Raw genomic sequence first — 18,629 nt, 5'->3', positions numbered from 1 at the left:
AGACATTTGAAAAGACGTTCAACATCACTAGCTATTAGGGAAATGCAAATCAAAACTGCAATGAGATATCATCTTACACTATACAGAATGACCATTGTTTAAAGAACAGAAAATGTCAGGAGCTGGAGAAAATGTGGAAAAATAAGAATACTCCTTCACTGTTGATGGGACTGTAAAATGGAGCAGTGTCTGTGGAAGATGATCTGATGGTTCCTCAGGAAACTACATACAGAGCTGCCATATGATCTGGCAATTCCACTACTAGGAATAAATTCAGAAAAACTGAAAGCAAAGACATGAACAGATATTTGCATATAGATGTTCATAATGGCATTATTCACAATTGTTAAAAGATGGAAACAGCCTAAGTGTCTGTCAACCGATGTGGTATATACATATGATGGAATATTGCTCTGAACTCAAAGAAGGTTGGGGAAGTACATGACAACATGGAAGAATCTTAAGGATATTATGTTCAGTGAAATAAACCAGACACAAAAAGGCAAATATTGTATAAACAGATATGAACTAAATACAATGAATAGATTATGGAGCTGGACTATGAAGTATAGGTTGGTAGGAGATGGAATGTCAGATGAGAAGGGAGAGAAGATGCTGGATGCATGTAGAATGTTTGATAAGGTCAAATGTAAATATGTGGTAATGGTTGGACTGATGGTAACACATTATAATGAATGTAACAAACACTGTTGATTTATGGATGTGATTGTGGCTGAAACAAGTAGTCTTGGAAGATTAATGTTAGTTGGAGGACTGCTGGAGGATAATATTGGGAAAATATAACAATTATTTTGGAAATAGATGAGGATTGTGGTTAATAATATAAATTCAGGAATATACTACTACAAAGTATTAAGAATGTGATGATACGTGGGAAAATATAACATAATTTATGTACTGCAACAACAATATTGTAATGTTTTTGTAGCAAAAGCAAAGCTGGTACTATATTAATTCTAAAGGTTAAAAAAAGAATATAGGATTTGGTTTTGTGAGGTACGAATATGATTAAGCAATTTTTTCTTCTTGATTTTTTTTTCATTAATAAGGAGACCTTGACGATGTCATTTGACTAATTTGTGTTCATCTGTGTATCTTTATGAACACTAGAAGGACAACTGAGTTAGCAGGTGGAATTAGACTAAAGTACCCAAAAAAGAACTTTTTAAGAGTAGTGTTTCCATAATGTGTTGAGCTGCTTTTTTCTGTTCTTTTTGTGCATGGATGTGAATCAAGTTTTAAAAATAATTTTAAAATTAAAAATTTTAAAAAATTAGCTTTAAGGTCAGCATGAGGATAAGGATCAGATAGAGTGGGGACTGCATCATTGTGTCAGAGGGAGAGTGAGGATGATGATCATGGTCAGTGTGATGGTCACAGTCAGGGTAAAGGTGAGGGTGAAACTCAGAATCAAGAGTCAGGATAGGGGAGCGGGTGTAGTTCAGTGCAGTGGCTGAGAACCTGTTTCTCATGTACAAGGTCCCATGTTCAATCCTCGGTATCTCCTCAAAAAAGCGGGTAATGATTAAGGTCAGTTTGAGTTTCAGGGTCAGTATCATGGTAAAGATGAGGATGAGTGGAAGGTTCAGAGTGAGAGTGAGTGTCAAAATGGTCAGGGTGAGGACAAGGATCTGAGTCAGGGTAAGGAACATAGTCAGAGTCAGGTTTAGTTTATTCATTAGAGTAGATGTGAGAATCACTGTCCATGATCAGTGTGAAGGACAGGCTCAGGGTCAAAGTGAGGGTGATTATCAGGGTCAAGTTTAGGATCAGCTTCAGTTTGAATGAAACAGTCAAGTTTAGAATCAAGGTGAGGGTGTTGGAGTTGGGGTGAAGATGAGTGATGGTTTGAAGCTGTATGTACCCCCAGAAAAACATGTTCTTTAATCTAATCCATTCCTACAGATTGAACCTGGGACCTCATATGTGGGAAGCCGGCGCTCAACCACTGAGCCACATCAGCTTCCCTGAGTTGTTTTCTTCATTTGTTTTGCTTGTTGCTTTTGTTTTTTCAGGAGGCACTGAGTACAGAACCCAGGACCTCCCATGTGGGAGGTGGGCACTCAACCACTTGAGCCACATCTGCTCCCAAGTAGGAACTTTTGATGAGACTACTTCAGTTAATGTGTGATTTATCTCATTCCAGATGGGATTTAATCCCACTACTAGAGTCCTTTATAAAGAGAGAGAGAGAGAGTGAGAGAGAGAGAATGCCACAGAAGCAAGACGCTGAAAACAGTGAAACATGAAAAAGAAAGGAGAAACCAGCAGAGGCCATCATGTGCCTTGCCATGTGACAGAGGTGCCAAGGCTCACCAGCAGCCAATCTTTGGGAGAAAGCATTGCCTTGCTGATGCCTTGATTTGGACATTTTCCCACCCTCAAAACAATAAGCTAATAAATTTCCTTTGATGATGTGGCTAGGGTAAAGTTTAAGTTGAGCATTAAGTCAGGTTCAGGATGAATATATAAGCTTTAGTGAGGATCAGTGAGAATGTGAGAGTCAGGGACAATTCATGGTTAGGGTCAGGGTCATGATAGGATAAATTTCAGAATGAGGCTCATTATAGATCAGGTGAAGGGTCAGTATTCAAGGTCTGAGTCAAGGTCAAGGTCAGGATGAGGGTAGAGTCAAGTTGATGGTCACTATGATTGTCAGGGGACATAGTGGGGGAAAGGGTAAGAGTGAGGGTCATGATAAACATAAGAATGAGTGGCAAGATTCAGGTCCATTTCAGGTTAAGGGTCAGATTAAAATCAGGGTATGGTGAGGGTCAGTTGGATCGGGTTCACGGTGGGAGTGAAGTTCAAGATAAGAGGTTAATTCAGGGTCTGCTTCAGGGTGACAGAGTGAAGGTAAGGTTTGGGGTCAGTCTGGTGAAGGTCAGGTTGAATATAAATGTTTGTATGAGGGCTATGGGTCAGTGAAGAGTACTTGTTACAGTCGGTCAGGTTTAAGAGGTTGAGATATCAGAGTCAGTGTCAGGGTTGTATCAAAGTCAGAGTCAGCATGAGGATCAGGGTCAAGGTTAAGGTGAGGATGAGGTTCAGGTCAATATGATAGGATGATGGTTGGGGTCAGAGTCAGGGTAGAATTCATGTTAGGAGTGTGGGTCAGGGTTAGGGTTCGAGTTATATGTTCATTAGCATCAGGGTCACAATTACATTCAGGATCAGAGTGAGGTGAGGTTCAGGGCCAGAATCAGGGTCACTGTCAGGGTTATGGTCAGAGTCACAGTGAGAGTGAGAAAGTGTATGATAGGACCCAGGTGAAGTTAAAGATGAAGTTTTAAGTCAGCTTTAAGGTCAGGAGCAAGGTCAGAGTAGAAGTAAGAGTCAGGATGAGCATCAGAGTCAGTGCTTAGGTCATGGCCAGGGTGTGGATTGGGCTCTTATGAAGGATAAGGGTGAGAGTGAGAGTCAATGTTAAGGTCAGAGGGAGGGTAAAGTCAGGTTCAGGTTCAAGGTCATTGTTAAAGTTAGAGTGAGGGCCATGGAAAGGATGTGGGTCAACATCAGGGTCAGGGTGAGGAGAGGGTCTGTGCCAGAGTCAAAGTGAGAGTCTAGGTAGGGTGGGGTAAGGGTCAGGGTCAAATTGAGGGTTAGGGTCAGGGTCAAGGCAAGGGCTGGGGACAGAGGGAGTATAAGGGTCAGTTAAAGGTCAAGGTGAGAGAAGAGAGTCAGGTTGAAGATAGGATCAGGGTGAGAGTTAGATTCAGGGACGTATTCAGAATCAAGTTCAAGGTCAGGCTAAGAGTCATGACAATGGTCTATGTGAGGTTTAAGTTAAGGGCCAGGTTTAGTCAGATAGAGTGTCATGTAAGGTAAGGGTCAAATTCAGTATCAGTCATTGTGAGGGTCAGGATCAGGGTGAGGATTAGGGTCAGATTCAGGGGAAAAGTTCAGGGGTCATCACAGGATAAGTGTCAGGGTCAGTGTCGGAGTCAGGAAGTCAGGGTCAGGTTGAGCATGAAAGTCAAGGTCAGGGACAGGGACAGTGTGAAGGATATATTTATGATAATAGTGAAGGTGGGAAATCAGCATCAATGTCAGGGTGAGAGTCGGATCAGAGTCATGGTCAGTGTCAAGATGAGAGACTAGTTCATGTTCTGTGTGAGGCTCAGCCAAGTTAAGGGTTAGGTGAGGCTAACCATCAGGATAGGAACATGGTAAGGATCAGGTCAGGATAAGTGCCAGGATGAGGGTAAGATTTGGGGTGAAAATCAGGGTCAGATCCTGGTAAGGGTCAGGGAGAAAGTAAGGGTGTGGGTGAGGGTCAAGGTCAGAGTTAATGTGAGGATGAGGGTGAGGGCCACAGTCAGGTCCAGGGTCATGGTCAGTATTAGTGCCAGGGTGAAATTCAGGGTCAGGTAAGTTTCAGGACCAAGGTTAGGATCTGACTCAGCATGAGAGTAGAGTCAGCCTCAGGTACTGAGTGAAGGTTACCAATAGGTTCAGGGTCAGTGTGTGGGACAAGTTCAGGGTCAGGGTGAGAATCAGAGTCAATAAGATCAGTGTAAGAGTCACAGTCTGTGTAAGAATCAACATAAGATTCAAGGTCAGTATCAGAAATAAGGTTAGAGTCTAGGCCATGTTCTGTGTCAGAGTGAAAGTCAGGTTGAGGGTCTTGTTCACCGTGAGGCTCAAAGTCAGATTTAGGATTAGAGTGAGGGTCAAGATAAGATTAAGGGTGAGAATAAGTGTCAGTTTCAGAGTCAGCTTTACGATGAGTATCAGAAGAAGGTCAGGATAAGGGGAAAGGTATGGACGCAGAACAGAGCAGAGTAAGTGCAAGAGTGAGAGTGAAGGTCAGGTTAAGTCTCAGAGTCAGAGTAAAGGTAGGGTCTTGGCATGCATCATGGTCATGGTAGATTTCACATTCAGGGGACATGGTAAGGGTCAGGTTCATCATGAGGGTCATAGGCTAGTTAAGTTAGGATGAGGGTGAGGGTCAGAGAAAGAGGTTCAGAATGAGGGTCAGGACAAGGTCAGGGTGAGGGTACAGGTCAAAGTGTAAGTGTGAGGGTCACTATTGGATCTGGGTGAGGGTAGGGGTCAGGGTCAATGACAGGTCAATGTCAGGTAAGGATTATGGTGAACATAAAGATATGGATGAATACCAGGGTCATTGCCATTGTGAGGGTCACCCTGTCACAGTCAGGTTCAGGATATGGTAGAGTCAAGGAAAGTGTAGTGGTAAGGGGCAGAGAAGGGCAGGATGATGGTCAGGCTTAGCATAATCTTCAGATAAGGATCAGGCTGAGGGTCAACGTCAAGATCACTGTAATGGTGAGGGTAGTGTCAGCTTCACAGTCAGTGTGTCAGTCAGAGTTAGGGTGATGAACTGCATAAGTGTGAATGTCAGAATCAAGTTGAGGATCAATTCAGGATAAGAGGTGAGGGGCAAATATGTCAGAATTGAGTTCAAGATGAGGGATTGGTTGGTAGACAAGATCAGGGTGTGGGTCAATGTAAATGTTAGAAACTTGGTGAGGGTCATGGCCAGGATGAGTTAGAGGGTTCAGGTCATAGTTGGTGAGAGGGTCAGGGTCTGAGTAAAAGTCAAAATCAGGTATCATTTAGGGTCAAGGTTGGGCTCCAGGTAGCATAGTGTCAGGGTCAATATCAGCTTCAGGGTGAAGATCAAGGTCAATGTCACTTTCAGTGTGAGGATCAGAAGATGGACAGAGTCAGGGTCATACTTAGAGTTAGTGCGCTGGTGAAGGTCAATGTCAGGGGGAATGACAAGATGAGGGACAGGGTCAGTATCAGTGTGAGGATCAGAGTCAGGTTTAGGATCAAGGTCACGGTCAGAATGACAATCTTGTTCAAGGTGGTGTGGGTTATAGTGAGGGTGAGGGTGAGAATCAGAGTCAGAGTCAGGCTGATTATTATGGTCCCAGTCAGTGTCTGGGTCGGTGAGGGTCATTGTCAGGATTGGGCTAATGGTCAGATTCAGGGTCAGTTTCAGGATAAGGATCAGATCATGATCTGGGTAAAGGAGGGTCAGGGTGCAGGTCAGGGTCATGGTAAAGATCTGGCTCAAGGTCAGTTTCAGGGTAAGTGTACGGGTGAAGATAAAGTTTGAAATGAAGATCGGGGTTAGAGTCAGGGTGAATGTGAGGGTTGTGGGTATCAGGTCATGAGTCAGGGTGAATGTGAGTGTAAGTATCATGGTCAGAGAGAGGGTTAAGTGCAAGGTGAGGTTCAGGGTAAAGGTCATCTTTAGGGTAAGGTAAAGTTCCAGGTCAGGGCCAGGGTCAGGGTCAGGTTACCTTTGAAGACCAGCCTAAGATGAGGGCAAGGATTATGGTGATAACAAGAGTCAGGATGAGGTCTAAGTCCAGAGACAGAGCCAAAGCCTGGTCAGGGCTAAAGCAGGACAGTGCCAGGTTCAGGCTCAGCTCAAGGCAATCACCAGTGACAGGAAAAGGGAGAGGATCAGGGCAGAGTGAGGGCCAGGGTGAAGGCTGGTACAGAGTAAGGGCCATGGCCAGGGCAAGGCCAGGATGATGGTAAAAGTCAGGGACAGAACAAGTGACAGAACCAGAGTCAGAGCAAGAGCCAGTGCAAGGGTCCAAGGTCAGAGTGAGAGGCAAGATGGGTGATGGTCAGGGCAAGAATGAAGGCTAGGACAAGGGTATTGATGGAGGTCAGGGAGAGGGCAAAGCCAGGGCTAGGGTTGGGTGAGAGTGATGGTCAACACGAGAAAGAGGGTAAGAGCAAGGGCCAAGACAAGGACATAGGTCAGGGCCAGGAAAAGGGCCAAAAAGAGTATGAGGGCAAGGGCCAGGATCAAGGTGAGAGTGCAGGCCAGGGCTAATACCAGGGTCTAGATGAGAACCAGGTTCAGCATTAGGGACAGGGCCAGAGTAAAGGCAAAAGGGAGGGTGATGGCCAGGGACATGGCCAGGACCAGGTAAAGGCAAGGCCAGTACAAGGGTGAGAGCACTGGCAAAGTTCAGGACAAGGTGAGGGCAAGGGCAAGAGTAACGCTCATTATGAAGGAGAGGGTGATGGCAGGCCATGGGCAAAGGTCATGGCCAGGATGAAGATGAGAGCAAGGACAAGGGCCAGTGCCATTGCCAGGACTAGGTCAAGCATGAGGGAGAAAGCCAGGCAAGGTCAAAGGTGCAGGCCAGAGCTAGTGTCAGCTCAAGGGTGAAGGACAGGACAGGATGAGGGCAAGAATGATGTCATGGCTGGGGAGAAAGTAAGGGCTGGGGCAAGGGAGAGGTCAAAGATCAGGGCCAGGACCACTGAGAATTCCTCCCCTTTTTAGCCAGTACATGAACTCTCAAAGTCTCAACTTCATTGAGAGTTTACAGAGTTCACTGAAAGAGAGCCAGGGTTTTTATGTGTAAGGAGTACTGATGTCTTGGACAAGCATATATATGAGTAATAATATATGGAGTGAAACAGAGTAGAGTGCTGTTAACTTTTCCTCTGTCAACTTTTCCACTTCGATGGTCATTAGAAACTTTGAGCAGTGAGTAATAGAAAAGTCAACTCAAATGGGCTTAAATAATACAAGGAATTTATATCAGAGTCCTATATAGTATAAGCTTTCGGCATGTTTGATCAGGGTTCTTTGGGGGATCTCTCTCTACTGTCTTCAATGTTCTGGTTTCATACTCATGCTAACTTTCTTCATGGGAGAAAACTGACCAAAACAGTTCCGAGTCTTGCATCTATATACCACATAATCCATAAGAGAGAACTTCTCTTGCCTAACAACCAGACAAAAGCCCGGACCTCTCTGACTTGGAGCAACTGAGATTATTTGCCCCTATCTGAAGCACTCTCAGTTAATGAGGGCAATGCACTTATCCTACCTGGCTTAGGCCCATCAGGGCGGACACCTGAAGCAGGTGGGCAGGAGGTCAATCCCACCCAAACAACATGACTGCCACTCGACAGAAGAGTGAAATGATGCTAACAACATCCTATGTGATTTTCATCTGATACATTCAGAACTTCCCCAGGGAAATGGTCTTCCTTCTCAGACACTAAGGTCTTATTGGAATTTTTGCAAAACTTTTGTGCCCTTTTAGATATAGTTTTAACTTTATAAGGATTTTATTCCTCCATATTTCTCCTATTGCAAGATAAAGGAACAGAAAAGAGATTAGAGGGGAAGGAGTGTGTGTATATGTGTGTGCACATGTGTGTGTTGGCACTAACATAAATCTTACATCTATTATAATAAGAACTTTACACACATGTTACATAGTTTTTAATTTAATTTCTCAGTAAACCAATGTTGTATACTATTATTCCACATTCCGAAGGGGAAACTGAGACCCAGTGAGATTAAATAGCTTATCAAAGTCACATCGTTAGTAAGTTACGGATCTGGGATTTGCATCCTAGTTCTAGGATCCATTCTTTTTCTACAAGAACAGACTCTACTAATAGATGTTCTGAATCCAAATCATAGCCTCTATCATTCTCCCACATTTTAAAGTGAAAACACTTCTGGGTCAACTGAAAAGGCAGTAACCCTCTGGTGGTTTAAATTCAGTGCTCCAAAATTTCCTTGGGACTCTGAGTTTAGACAAGCAAAACATACAAATCAGTAGAGTTTACTCCTGGGTATGACAAGAATGGGAGACCTTGGATGCAAAGTGTCAGACATTAGCACCATCTTTTACATTTTGTCCTTTATCATATCAATTACTTCATAAAATAATTTTGAGACTGGAAGGATAAATATTATTGCTTCCATTCCATTCACTCTTTCATTCCTAACTCCTCCCTTCCTCTGATATATACTTATTGAGTGGTATAATCACTGTGGAAAATGTTTAGTGGTTTCTCAAAGAGTCAAACTTAAGATTACCATATGACCAGACTCTTCTGCTCTTAGGTATTTACTCCAAAGAACTGAAAGCAGGGACTCAAACAGATAACCTGTACACCAATGTCCTTTGGAGATTATTCACAATAGCCAAAATGCAGAAAAAACTGAAATGCCCATAGACAAATGAGTGGATAAACAAAATATGGTATATCCACACAATGAGAAACCTTTTATTAAAAGGAATGAATTTCTGATACATGCTACAACATGGCTGAACCTTGAAAGCAGTGTGCTAAGTAATAGAAGCCAGAAGATTACAGAGGCAAAAAATTAGAGGTTAGTAGGGGCTGGGGCAAGGGGGAGTGGTGAGTTATTGTTTATAGGGTAAAGATACTCTGTTGTGTGAACATGTTTTAGTAATGAAAGGTGATGATGGTAGCACAGCATTGTAAAAGTAATTAATGGTATGAATTGTACACTTAAAAATGGTTAAAATTTTTAAGCTTTAAACCAGCAAAAATTGGAAGAAACATTTTTCTCACAGCTTCAGAAACAGGGAAAATATTGCAGTAACAGGACAAGTGCCAAATCAGGAAAAAGGTGTCTTAAAAACATTCCTGGAGGAAATGGATATGGCTCAAGTGGTTGGGCTCCCACCTACCACATGGGAGGCCCCAGGTTCAGTTCCTGGTGCCTCCTTAAGAAGGCAAGCAAAACCGCAAGCTGACACAACAAGATGACACAACAAAGAGACACAAGGAGGAAAACACAATGAGAGACACAACAAAGCAGGGAGAAAAGGTGGCTCAAGCAATTATGTGCCTCCCTCCCACACGTGAGGTCACTGGTTCATTTCCAGTGCCTCAAAAAAAAAAAAAAACAGGCACACAACAAACAGACACAGCAAGTGAAAACAATGGGGGTAGTAGAGAAATAAATAAATGAATAAATCTTAAAAAAAAAAAAAAAACCCAAAGTATTCTTGGAAGGGAAAGTATACCCAAATAGCTAAAAGCATTCTAAAAAAGAAGAGCAACATGGGAGGACTCTCACTGCCTGATCATGAAATATTACAAAGCTGCAGTGGTTAAAACAGCATGGTGGGGAAGTGGATTTGGCTCAATGGATAGAGCACCCGCCTACCACATGGGAGGTCCAAGGTTCAAATCCAGGGCCTCCTGACCCATGTGGTGAAGCTGGCCCATGCGCAGTGCTGATGTGTGCAAGGAGTGCCGTGCCATGCAGCGGTGTCCCCTGCATAGGGGAACCCCACGCGCAAGGAGTGCACCCTGTAAGGAGTGTTCCCCATAAGGAGTGCTGCCCCGCTCAAGAAAAGTGCAGCCTACCCAGGAGTGGCACCGCACTCATGGAGAGCTGACACAGCAAGATGATGCAACAAAAAAGAGACACAGATTCCTGGTGCCACTGACAAGAATACAAGTGGACACAGAAGAACACACAACTAATGGACACAGAGAGCAGACAACTGGAGGGGAGAGGAAGAGGAGAAAAAAAAAATAATAATAATAATAAATCTTGAAAAAAAAAAACAACCCAAAAAACCCCAGCATGGTACTGCATAAAGATAGATAAATTGATCAGTGGAATAGAATTGAGAGTCCAGAAATAAACCCTCACTTCTGAGGCCAGCTGGTTTTCGACAAACTTACCAAGTCCATGTTAACAGGACAAAACAGTCTCTTCAAAAAATGGTGCTGGGAGAACTGGATATCTGTAACCAAAAAAAAGAAAGAAGACCCCTATCTCACTCCCTATACAAGAGTAAACTCAAAATGGATAAAAAACCTAAATATAAAAGCCAGGACCATAAAAGTACTAGAAGAAAATGTAAGGAAACACCTTAAAGACCTTATAGTAGATGATGGTTTCTTGGACCTTACACCAAAAGTACACACAACAAAAGAAAAAAATAGATAAATGGGACCTCCACAAAATTAAACAAATTTGTACCTCACAGGACTTTATCGAAAGGGTGAAAATCAGCTGACTCAATGGGACAAATATTTGGAAATCACATGTCCATAACGGTTTAATATCCATGACATATAAAGAGATGCTACAACTCAACAATAAAAACAATCTGATTAAAAAATGGGCAAAAGACTTGAATAGACATTTGTCCAAAGAAGAAATAAAAATGACAAAAAAAGAAAAAAGAAAAAATGTTCAACATCACTAGCGCTTAGGGAAATGCAAATCAAAACCACAAGATATAGTTCACATCTATCAAATGGCCTCTATTAAAAAGTCAGAAAACTGTAAATGTTGGAGAGGATGTGGAGAGAAAGGAATACTTATTCATTGTTGGTGGAAATGTAGAATGGTACAGCCACTGTGGAGGACTATTTGGCAGTTCCTAAGCAAGTTGAATAGACTTGCCACATGACTTGACAATACCACTACTAGATATATACCCAGAAGCACTGAGAGCAGTGACACATCTGTACACCAATGTTCATAGCGATGTTATTCATGATTGTCAAGAGTTGGAAACAACCAATGATATCCATCAACTAATGAACTGATAAACAGACTGTGGTGTATGCACATGATGGAATATTATGCAGCTGTAAGAAGAAATGAAGTTGAAAAGTATATGACAACATTGGATGAACCTGGAGGATGTTATGTTGAATGAAGCAAGGCAGACACAAAAGGACAAATACTGTATGATTGTGCTCCTATGAACTAAATGTATTGTATAACATATTGTATGGTTCCATTTATATAAAATGTAAATGTAAATCAATTTATAAAGATGAAATTAGATTAGTGGTTATTTAGTATTGAGGAAGGCATGCTAAGGGGTGTGGAGTTTTCTGTTTTCTTTTTGAAGTAATGAAATGCTTCTAAAGTTTTTTGTGGTGATGAATGTATAATATTATTATTATACTAAAAGCCATTGATTATACAAAAACAAAATAAAAAACCCAAAACAACATTCCTAGCATTCAAGGAGATCTATGCTATAATACTAGCTGGATACATGCTAAAGGAACAGATGCCCCAGAATCTAATTTCCATAAATAGCACATTAAAATATCAAAATATCCAGGTTTCGACAAAAGACTACAAACATGCAAAGAAATGGAGGCAATGCCCCATACAAAGGAGAAGATTAAAGCATTAGAAACCATCAATGTGGAGGATCAGGCTTGGGACATACCAGGGGAAGACATTTTTTAAATAGTCCTAAATATGCTCAAAAAGCTAAATAATAACATGGACAAGGAATTAAAGTACATTAGGAAAATAACAGAGCACACAAAGAGAATTATCTATAAAAAAACATACAATTTGAGGAGCAGAAAGGAGAAAGAATGATAAAAACAGCAGAGCCTGAGGAACCTGTGGGACACCATCAAGCCTACCAATATATGCATCGTGGAAGTTCTGGGAGGAAAAGAAAGAGAGAAAGGGAGATAAAGAAAATTCAAAGAAATAATGGAAGAAAACTTCCCAAATTTAATGAAAGACATGAACATACACACTTAAGAAGCTCAGCAACCTCCAAACCCAAAGAGATAAACAATGAGACATTTAATAATTAAACTGTCAAGTTCCAAAGATAAAGAAAAAAATCCTAAAAGCTGCCAGAGGAAAGTGACATGTCATATATAAGGAAACCTCAATAGTATTAAGTGCCCATCTTTCATGAGAAACCATGGAGGCAAGAAGGCAGTGGTATGACATATTTAAAGTACTGAAAGAAAAAAAAACAAACTTGCCAACCAAGAATTCTATATCTGGTAAAACCCTATTCCGAAAATGAGGAAGAGTTTAAGGCACTCCCAGATAATCAAAAGCTAAGGGGGTTTGTCAAAACCAGATCAGCCCTATAAGAAATGCTGAACAGAATTCTACAGGTTGAAAGGAAAGGACAAGAAACGACTGACTGAAGCTGATGAAGAAATAAAAATCTCCAGTAAAGATAATGACATGGATAAATTTAAATGACAGAACTATTTTTGTTTGTTTGTAACTCTACTTATTATGTCCTACACAATCTAAAAGGTGAATGCATAAAATGTAATGATTAATCAGTGGTTTGGGTCTCATAAAGTAGGAATATGTCATTTGTGACAACAACAAAGTTGGGGGGACAGACACATATATAGGAACATTAAGTATACTCTTGGGTATTTACTCCAAAGAATTGAATGCAGGGACTCAAACAGATAAACTGTAGCAACATTCCCAATAGCTAAAATGTGGAAACAACCACATCAAACCTAATGAAATTGTTAGAGATTTAGGATATTAAATTTAAACTCCATGGTAAAGACAAAGAAAATAGAGCATATGCAAACACATAGAGTAGAAAAGTAGAGAGCAGGTTAACGGGTGGAGGGCAGGGACAGTGAAGCATCAATGCAAAATAAGTATGGGGTTTCTGTCTGGGTTAAAAGGAGAGTTCTAGTAATGGATAGTGATGAGGATACTGCAACATGTGAATGTGATTCGTCCCACTAAGAGGTGAACTTGGGAGGGGTTAAGATGGGAAGATATATGTTATTTACATGTTTCAAAAAAACAGTTTTTAAAAAAGAAAAAACAACTAAAGAGATAATGACAATTAAATGTAATATACAATCCTGGATGGGATCTAAGAATGGAGAAGAAAAGACTCAAAAGGACATTATTGGGACTTATGAAAAACTGGAATATCAAATATAAGCTTTCTATCAATGTTAAATTTCTTGAGCTTGATAACTGTATTTAAGATGATTATGTAAGTGAATATCTTTGAAATGTACATGGAAGTATTATGTCTTCAAGGAATATAATATGTGTAATCTGCTCTCAAATGTTCAGAAAATAGGTATACAGATAAATGGATGATGGATTGATAGATGAATAAATAAAATGATAAGGCACACGTGGCAAACTAAAAATTGGTAGATCTGGGTATGCGGGGTAGAGGTATGTTGGAGTTCTCTGTTTGGGTTTTGTATTACTTTTTGTACCTGTCCTATAAGTTTGAAATTACTTAAAAATAAAAGTTTAGAGAAAAAACATTAAAATGAAATTTTTTATATTTTTTCTTTATCTGTCTATCTATCTATCTATCTATCTATCTATCTATCTATCTATCTATCTATCTATCTATCTATCTATCTAATGTTACCACAATGAAAAAATTCTTGTTGGGCATCTACCATATCCCAGCCAAATTCCAAGAACCAAAATATAGTGGTGGTTCCATCTTCATGTAGCATAGGGGAACCTGAGCAAATTTTCCCAGGAGGGTGTCATTAGTGGTCCTGATAGGAGGAGGACAGAAGCCCTGGAGACCAGATGAAGATATAAAAACTAAAGATGGCATGGCCTTGGAATGGTGGAGCCAGGAGTCAATCCAAGAATCCCAACTCCAAGTTTCCTCTGTCAATGATGGTGCTAAGAAAGGGGTGGCTTGGAGGTACTTTATCCATCCCCTCCTTTAATCCCCAAGCTGCTAAGTAAACATGCAATCTCTGTGTTTTCTTTGCAAATGCAGCTTCACTTCTCATGCCTAGGCTCCCCCTCACAATGAAATTACTGCTCCCCAAAGCCCTTTTTAGAGACATTTTAGAGTTTTCCCTGTTCCTTTTCTATGGATGCCACTTCCCTACAGGAGACCTTATTGGCCTCCAATGAGTCATGCCTCCTGCAGCTGTTTGATATGAATTCCAAAAATAGATATTGGATTATGTTTGTAATCTGGTCTATACCTGGAGGTGATTAAATTATGATTAGGGCTTTCATTGGGCCATATCATTAGGGCGTGGAGACCCACAGATAAAAGGCATGGCAAAGGACAGAGTTGAGGGTTTCTGATGTTGGAATTTTGATGTTGGAGTTTGATGCTGAAGTCTTAAGCTGGAGCCCGGGAAGAGAGGAACCCTGAAGTCAAAGAGAAGCAAGCCCCAAGATGAGAGGACCTGAGCCAGGAGAAGAACACAGAGAAAAAGAGACGGCTCCTTAGACATGGCAGAAACCCCAGGGAGAGAGACAGAGCCCTTCACCTGAGAGTCTACAGCTGACTTTGTGGAGAGAGGCAAAGTCTAGAGAGCCTCATAGTCTACAGCTGACCTCGTGGAGAAAACAGAGGAGCTGAGCCCAGAGGAACCCAGGAAGCCAGAACCCTCACAGACGTTGGCAGCCATCTTGTTCCAACATGTGGAAATAGACTTTGGTGAGGGAAGTAACTTATGCTTTATGGACTGGTATCGGTAAGCTCCTACCCCAAATAAATACCCTTTATAATAGTCAACCCATTTCTGGCATTTTGCATCAGTACCCCTTTGACTGACTAATACACCTCCTAATGTCCTTGCCACTTTATAGGGTGACTTTGCAGATCTTCCAATCAAGAGGTGAAGTCTATATCTCTAGCCTCTTGAATCTCGTTTGGCCTTGTGACCTGCTTTTGACCAGTAGAATGTGGCAGAGATGATGCTGTATGAGTTTGATAGCATAGGCACTAAGAAGCATTGTAGCTCCCACTTTCGCCCTCTTAGAATTCTTTTTTTTTTTTTAAAGATTTATTTTTATTTATTTAATTTCCCTCCCCTCCTCCGGTTGTCTGTTTTCTGTGTCTTTTTGCTGCGTCTTGTTTCTCTGTCCGCTTCTGTTGTCGTCAGCGGCACGGGAAGTGTGGGCGGCGCCATTCCTCGGCAGGCTGCTCCCTCCTTCGCGCTGGGCGGCTCTCCTTATGGGTGCACTCCTTGCACGTGGGGCTCCCCTACGCGGGGGTCACCCCTGCGTGGCAGGGCACTCCTTGCGCGCATCAGCACTGCGCGTGGGCCAGCTCCACACGGGTCAAGGAGGGGGCCAAAGTCCATTTCCCCCTCTTAGAATTCTAAACCACCATGCTTTGAAGAAGCCCAGTCTAACCTACTGAAGAATTTAGACTTCCCAGCCAACAGCCATCCACATGAGTGAGGCTGTCTTGGACTTTCCAACCCAGCTGAATGAGACTCCATAAATCCAGGTGAAAAAGAAATAGCAGAGAAACTGCCCAGCCAACTTATAGAACGGTGAGAAAGAACAAACTGCTCTTGTTTTAATCCCCTAAATTCTGGGTTGTTGTGCATTATAGATAACAAAAAGATCCTGTCGCTTAGAGGGGCATTACTTATATACATAGAAAGCCAGTAGGCTGCTTCCTGATCTTCCACATCACTTACTGTCCAACCCACTTACTTTAGAACCTTGGGAACACCTTCCTGATGAACCATGTACTCTCGAGGTCCCGTCTAGAACAGGACATAATTTACTTTTGTGTTCCCAGAGCCCTCCCTGTCACCTCCTTTAGGCCCACTGAGCCAACACCCTGGGATTTTCCCAGCCCCTAAAGGCACACTTTACTTCTCTATATGAGGAGGAGAACATGACTTCTTGGAGATTTCCTCGTCTTTTCCATCTATACCTCCCCAACTGCAAGGTGAAGTCAGTGCCGGGCTAGGAAGTACAGCTAACCATTAGACCTGGGCCACTGATTTCTCTCTGGGCCTCATTTGCCTCTTCTGCAAAATAAGGGAGTTGGATTTGATGGCCTTTTCAAACCTTCAGGCACTGATTCCTTCCAACTTTCAGGACTTGCTTCTCTTCTGAAAACTCTGAAGCACAGTGTTTCTCAGCTTTTTAAGTTCATGTCCCTAATGGCCAAAAATTTTGTCGCGAGGCTCTTACTGCACAGAGCCCACATCCAGTCCTGTTGAGAATCCCTACAACTCCTACCCAGCTCCAGAGGCCAGGGAAACTCTTCAGAGCTTAATTGCTGCGGTTTGTACTATAAGAATAATAGATATTTTTTGACATTTTCCCAAATATAAAAATTACAATATTAAATCTCCTTTTCCAAACTGTACCCCTCACTCCCCAGGAGATGCCAACAAACTTCCTCAGGCAGTCTTCTCAGGTCTCTTCCCACCTCCCCTGGGATTCTACTCAACTCATTCAAAGATATTGATTATCTGCTACACCACTGACCTTGTTCTCTTTTTTTACCCTGGTTGCCATGATTTGTGGCAGCTTTCAGATAAGAAGATGAGTGTTGTTAAGGCTGTATTTATACTATGTCCTTGAAAGTCGAGTGCAGACTTCTTGGAGCTAAAAATCTGGCTGTAAGAAGAGACCGAAGTCAGAGGAGTCAGCCCCAAGGAGAATGATCACACAGGTTGCACTTGCCCTCCCTGGCAGACACACGTGTGGCCAACTCAACGCAAACAGAATGAGAAAATACAGAGGCCGAGGGAAGGAAGGGAAAATGCCTAGAATAGGAGAGAAAGTTGATACCTGTTTCGCGGAAAGAAAAAAAAGAAGAAGAAGACAAGAAAGAAGGGAAGGAGGGATTGAGAGAGACAGCAAATTTAGTAAGGAAAGTCCAGAACTTGAAGTCAGGGGGCCTTAATTTGAGGTCTGGCTCCAGATTTATTAGAAATGTGAGCTTGGGCAAGTCTTTTGACATCTCGGAACTTTGGTTTCCTCCTCTGTCGAGTGGGTGTAATATTTCCTTCCCACCCAATCTCATAAAACGGTTATAAAAATCAAAGGAAGTGTTCATAGAAGTACTGAGTAAACTGAAATCCCAATAAACAGATGAGGCGCTCAGCTCCATGGCACGCTAGCATTTTTTTGGGGTGCTATTTGCCAGCACACTGACATGCTCCACAGGCATACCTTAAAGCATTTAACTTCCCAATAATCCTGCAGGTTTAGAGTACGTCATTCCTTTTCAGATAAAGAAACATAAAGTGGGAAGGTAATTTGCTGGAGGCCACACAACCAGTAATTGATCAACTGGCCTATGAACCAGGCCTGCCTGAGTCCAGCAGCCAATTCTCTCAACTACTCAGCTTGCCCTTCTCCTCCAGAACCATAATATGTTTTCAATGCCTTTTCAAATGCCTGCATAAAACACATAATCCGCCTTCTACTGTTAAGAGACATGTAATAGACAAATACTCCAAAAAAATTAAAAGTGCCTCTACTCGTCCCTGTGGGGTTTTTTTAAGCTCATCAGGCCAACAGCGGCAACGGCAGCCAATTCTCCAGCTCTGTGAGCACTGCCTGTGTATTTGCTCTGCCAGAATGCCAGGCAGCTCTGCTGTGAAGGAATGAAGCCGTTTTTGTGCAAAATATTTAAAACATTCCTGCCCCCTCCCTCCTGCTTAAAAGAGTTCTGAAGAAGTGAAAAGGTCTGTCCCTCCTTCCCCTCTTGCCAAGCCTCCCTATTTATAGCTTTCTGGCACTGGCCGGTCTGAAGGAGTCAAGAGTTTCCAAATCACTTTCACTGCTTTGCAGCCTGCTTCTCCCTCCCCTCCCACCCGCCCCACTCTCCCTGGTTCCCATAGGGGGAGACAAAGAAAGACTTGCAGCCCACAAAGCTGCAAGTTCTTTTTTAAAAAGCCTCTGAGGAAAAAAACTGTCGTTTTACCCTTAGTTGTTTTCTGTTTAGGTCTGCCCAGAACTTAGCCCTCCCAGTCTGTTCCTGAAAACCAGAGAAAAGGTTTCCTGTGGACTTCTTTAAATCTCACTTCACTGAGATGCTGGTGAGTCCTAGGGCAAAAGAGAAAGGCCAGGGAAACGGACTTGGCCCAATGCATAGGGCGTCTGTCTACCACATGGGAAGTCCGAGGTTCAAACCCCGGGCCTCCTTGACCCGTGTGGAGCTGGCCCATGCGCAGTGCTGATGTGCACAAGGAGTGCCCTGCCACGCAGGGGTGTCCCCGCGTAGGGGAGCCCCATGCACAAGGAGTGCGCCCCATAAGGAGAGCCGCCCAGCACAAAAGAAAGTTCA

At 42.4% G+C, this 18,629-nt stretch overlaps 1 pseudogene; it reads left to right on the top strand.

Annotated features, from left to right (window-relative positions):
- The first annotated feature begins 6,667 nt into the window (after positions 1–6,667).
- LOC101437271 (uncharacterized) overlaps positions 6,668–18,629 on the top strand; it is a 163,848-nt pseudogene continuing 151,886 nt past the window's right edge.

This window comes from Dasypus novemcinctus, chromosome 26 (genome assembly GCF_030445035.2).
Source record: "Dasypus novemcinctus isolate mDasNov1 chromosome 26, mDasNov1.1.hap2, whole genome shotgun sequence".
In the NCBI taxonomy this organism is placed as follows: domain Eukaryota; kingdom Metazoa; phylum Chordata; class Mammalia; order Cingulata; family Dasypodidae; genus Dasypus; species Dasypus novemcinctus.
This window is presented reverse-complemented; position numbering and strand designations above follow the sequence as displayed.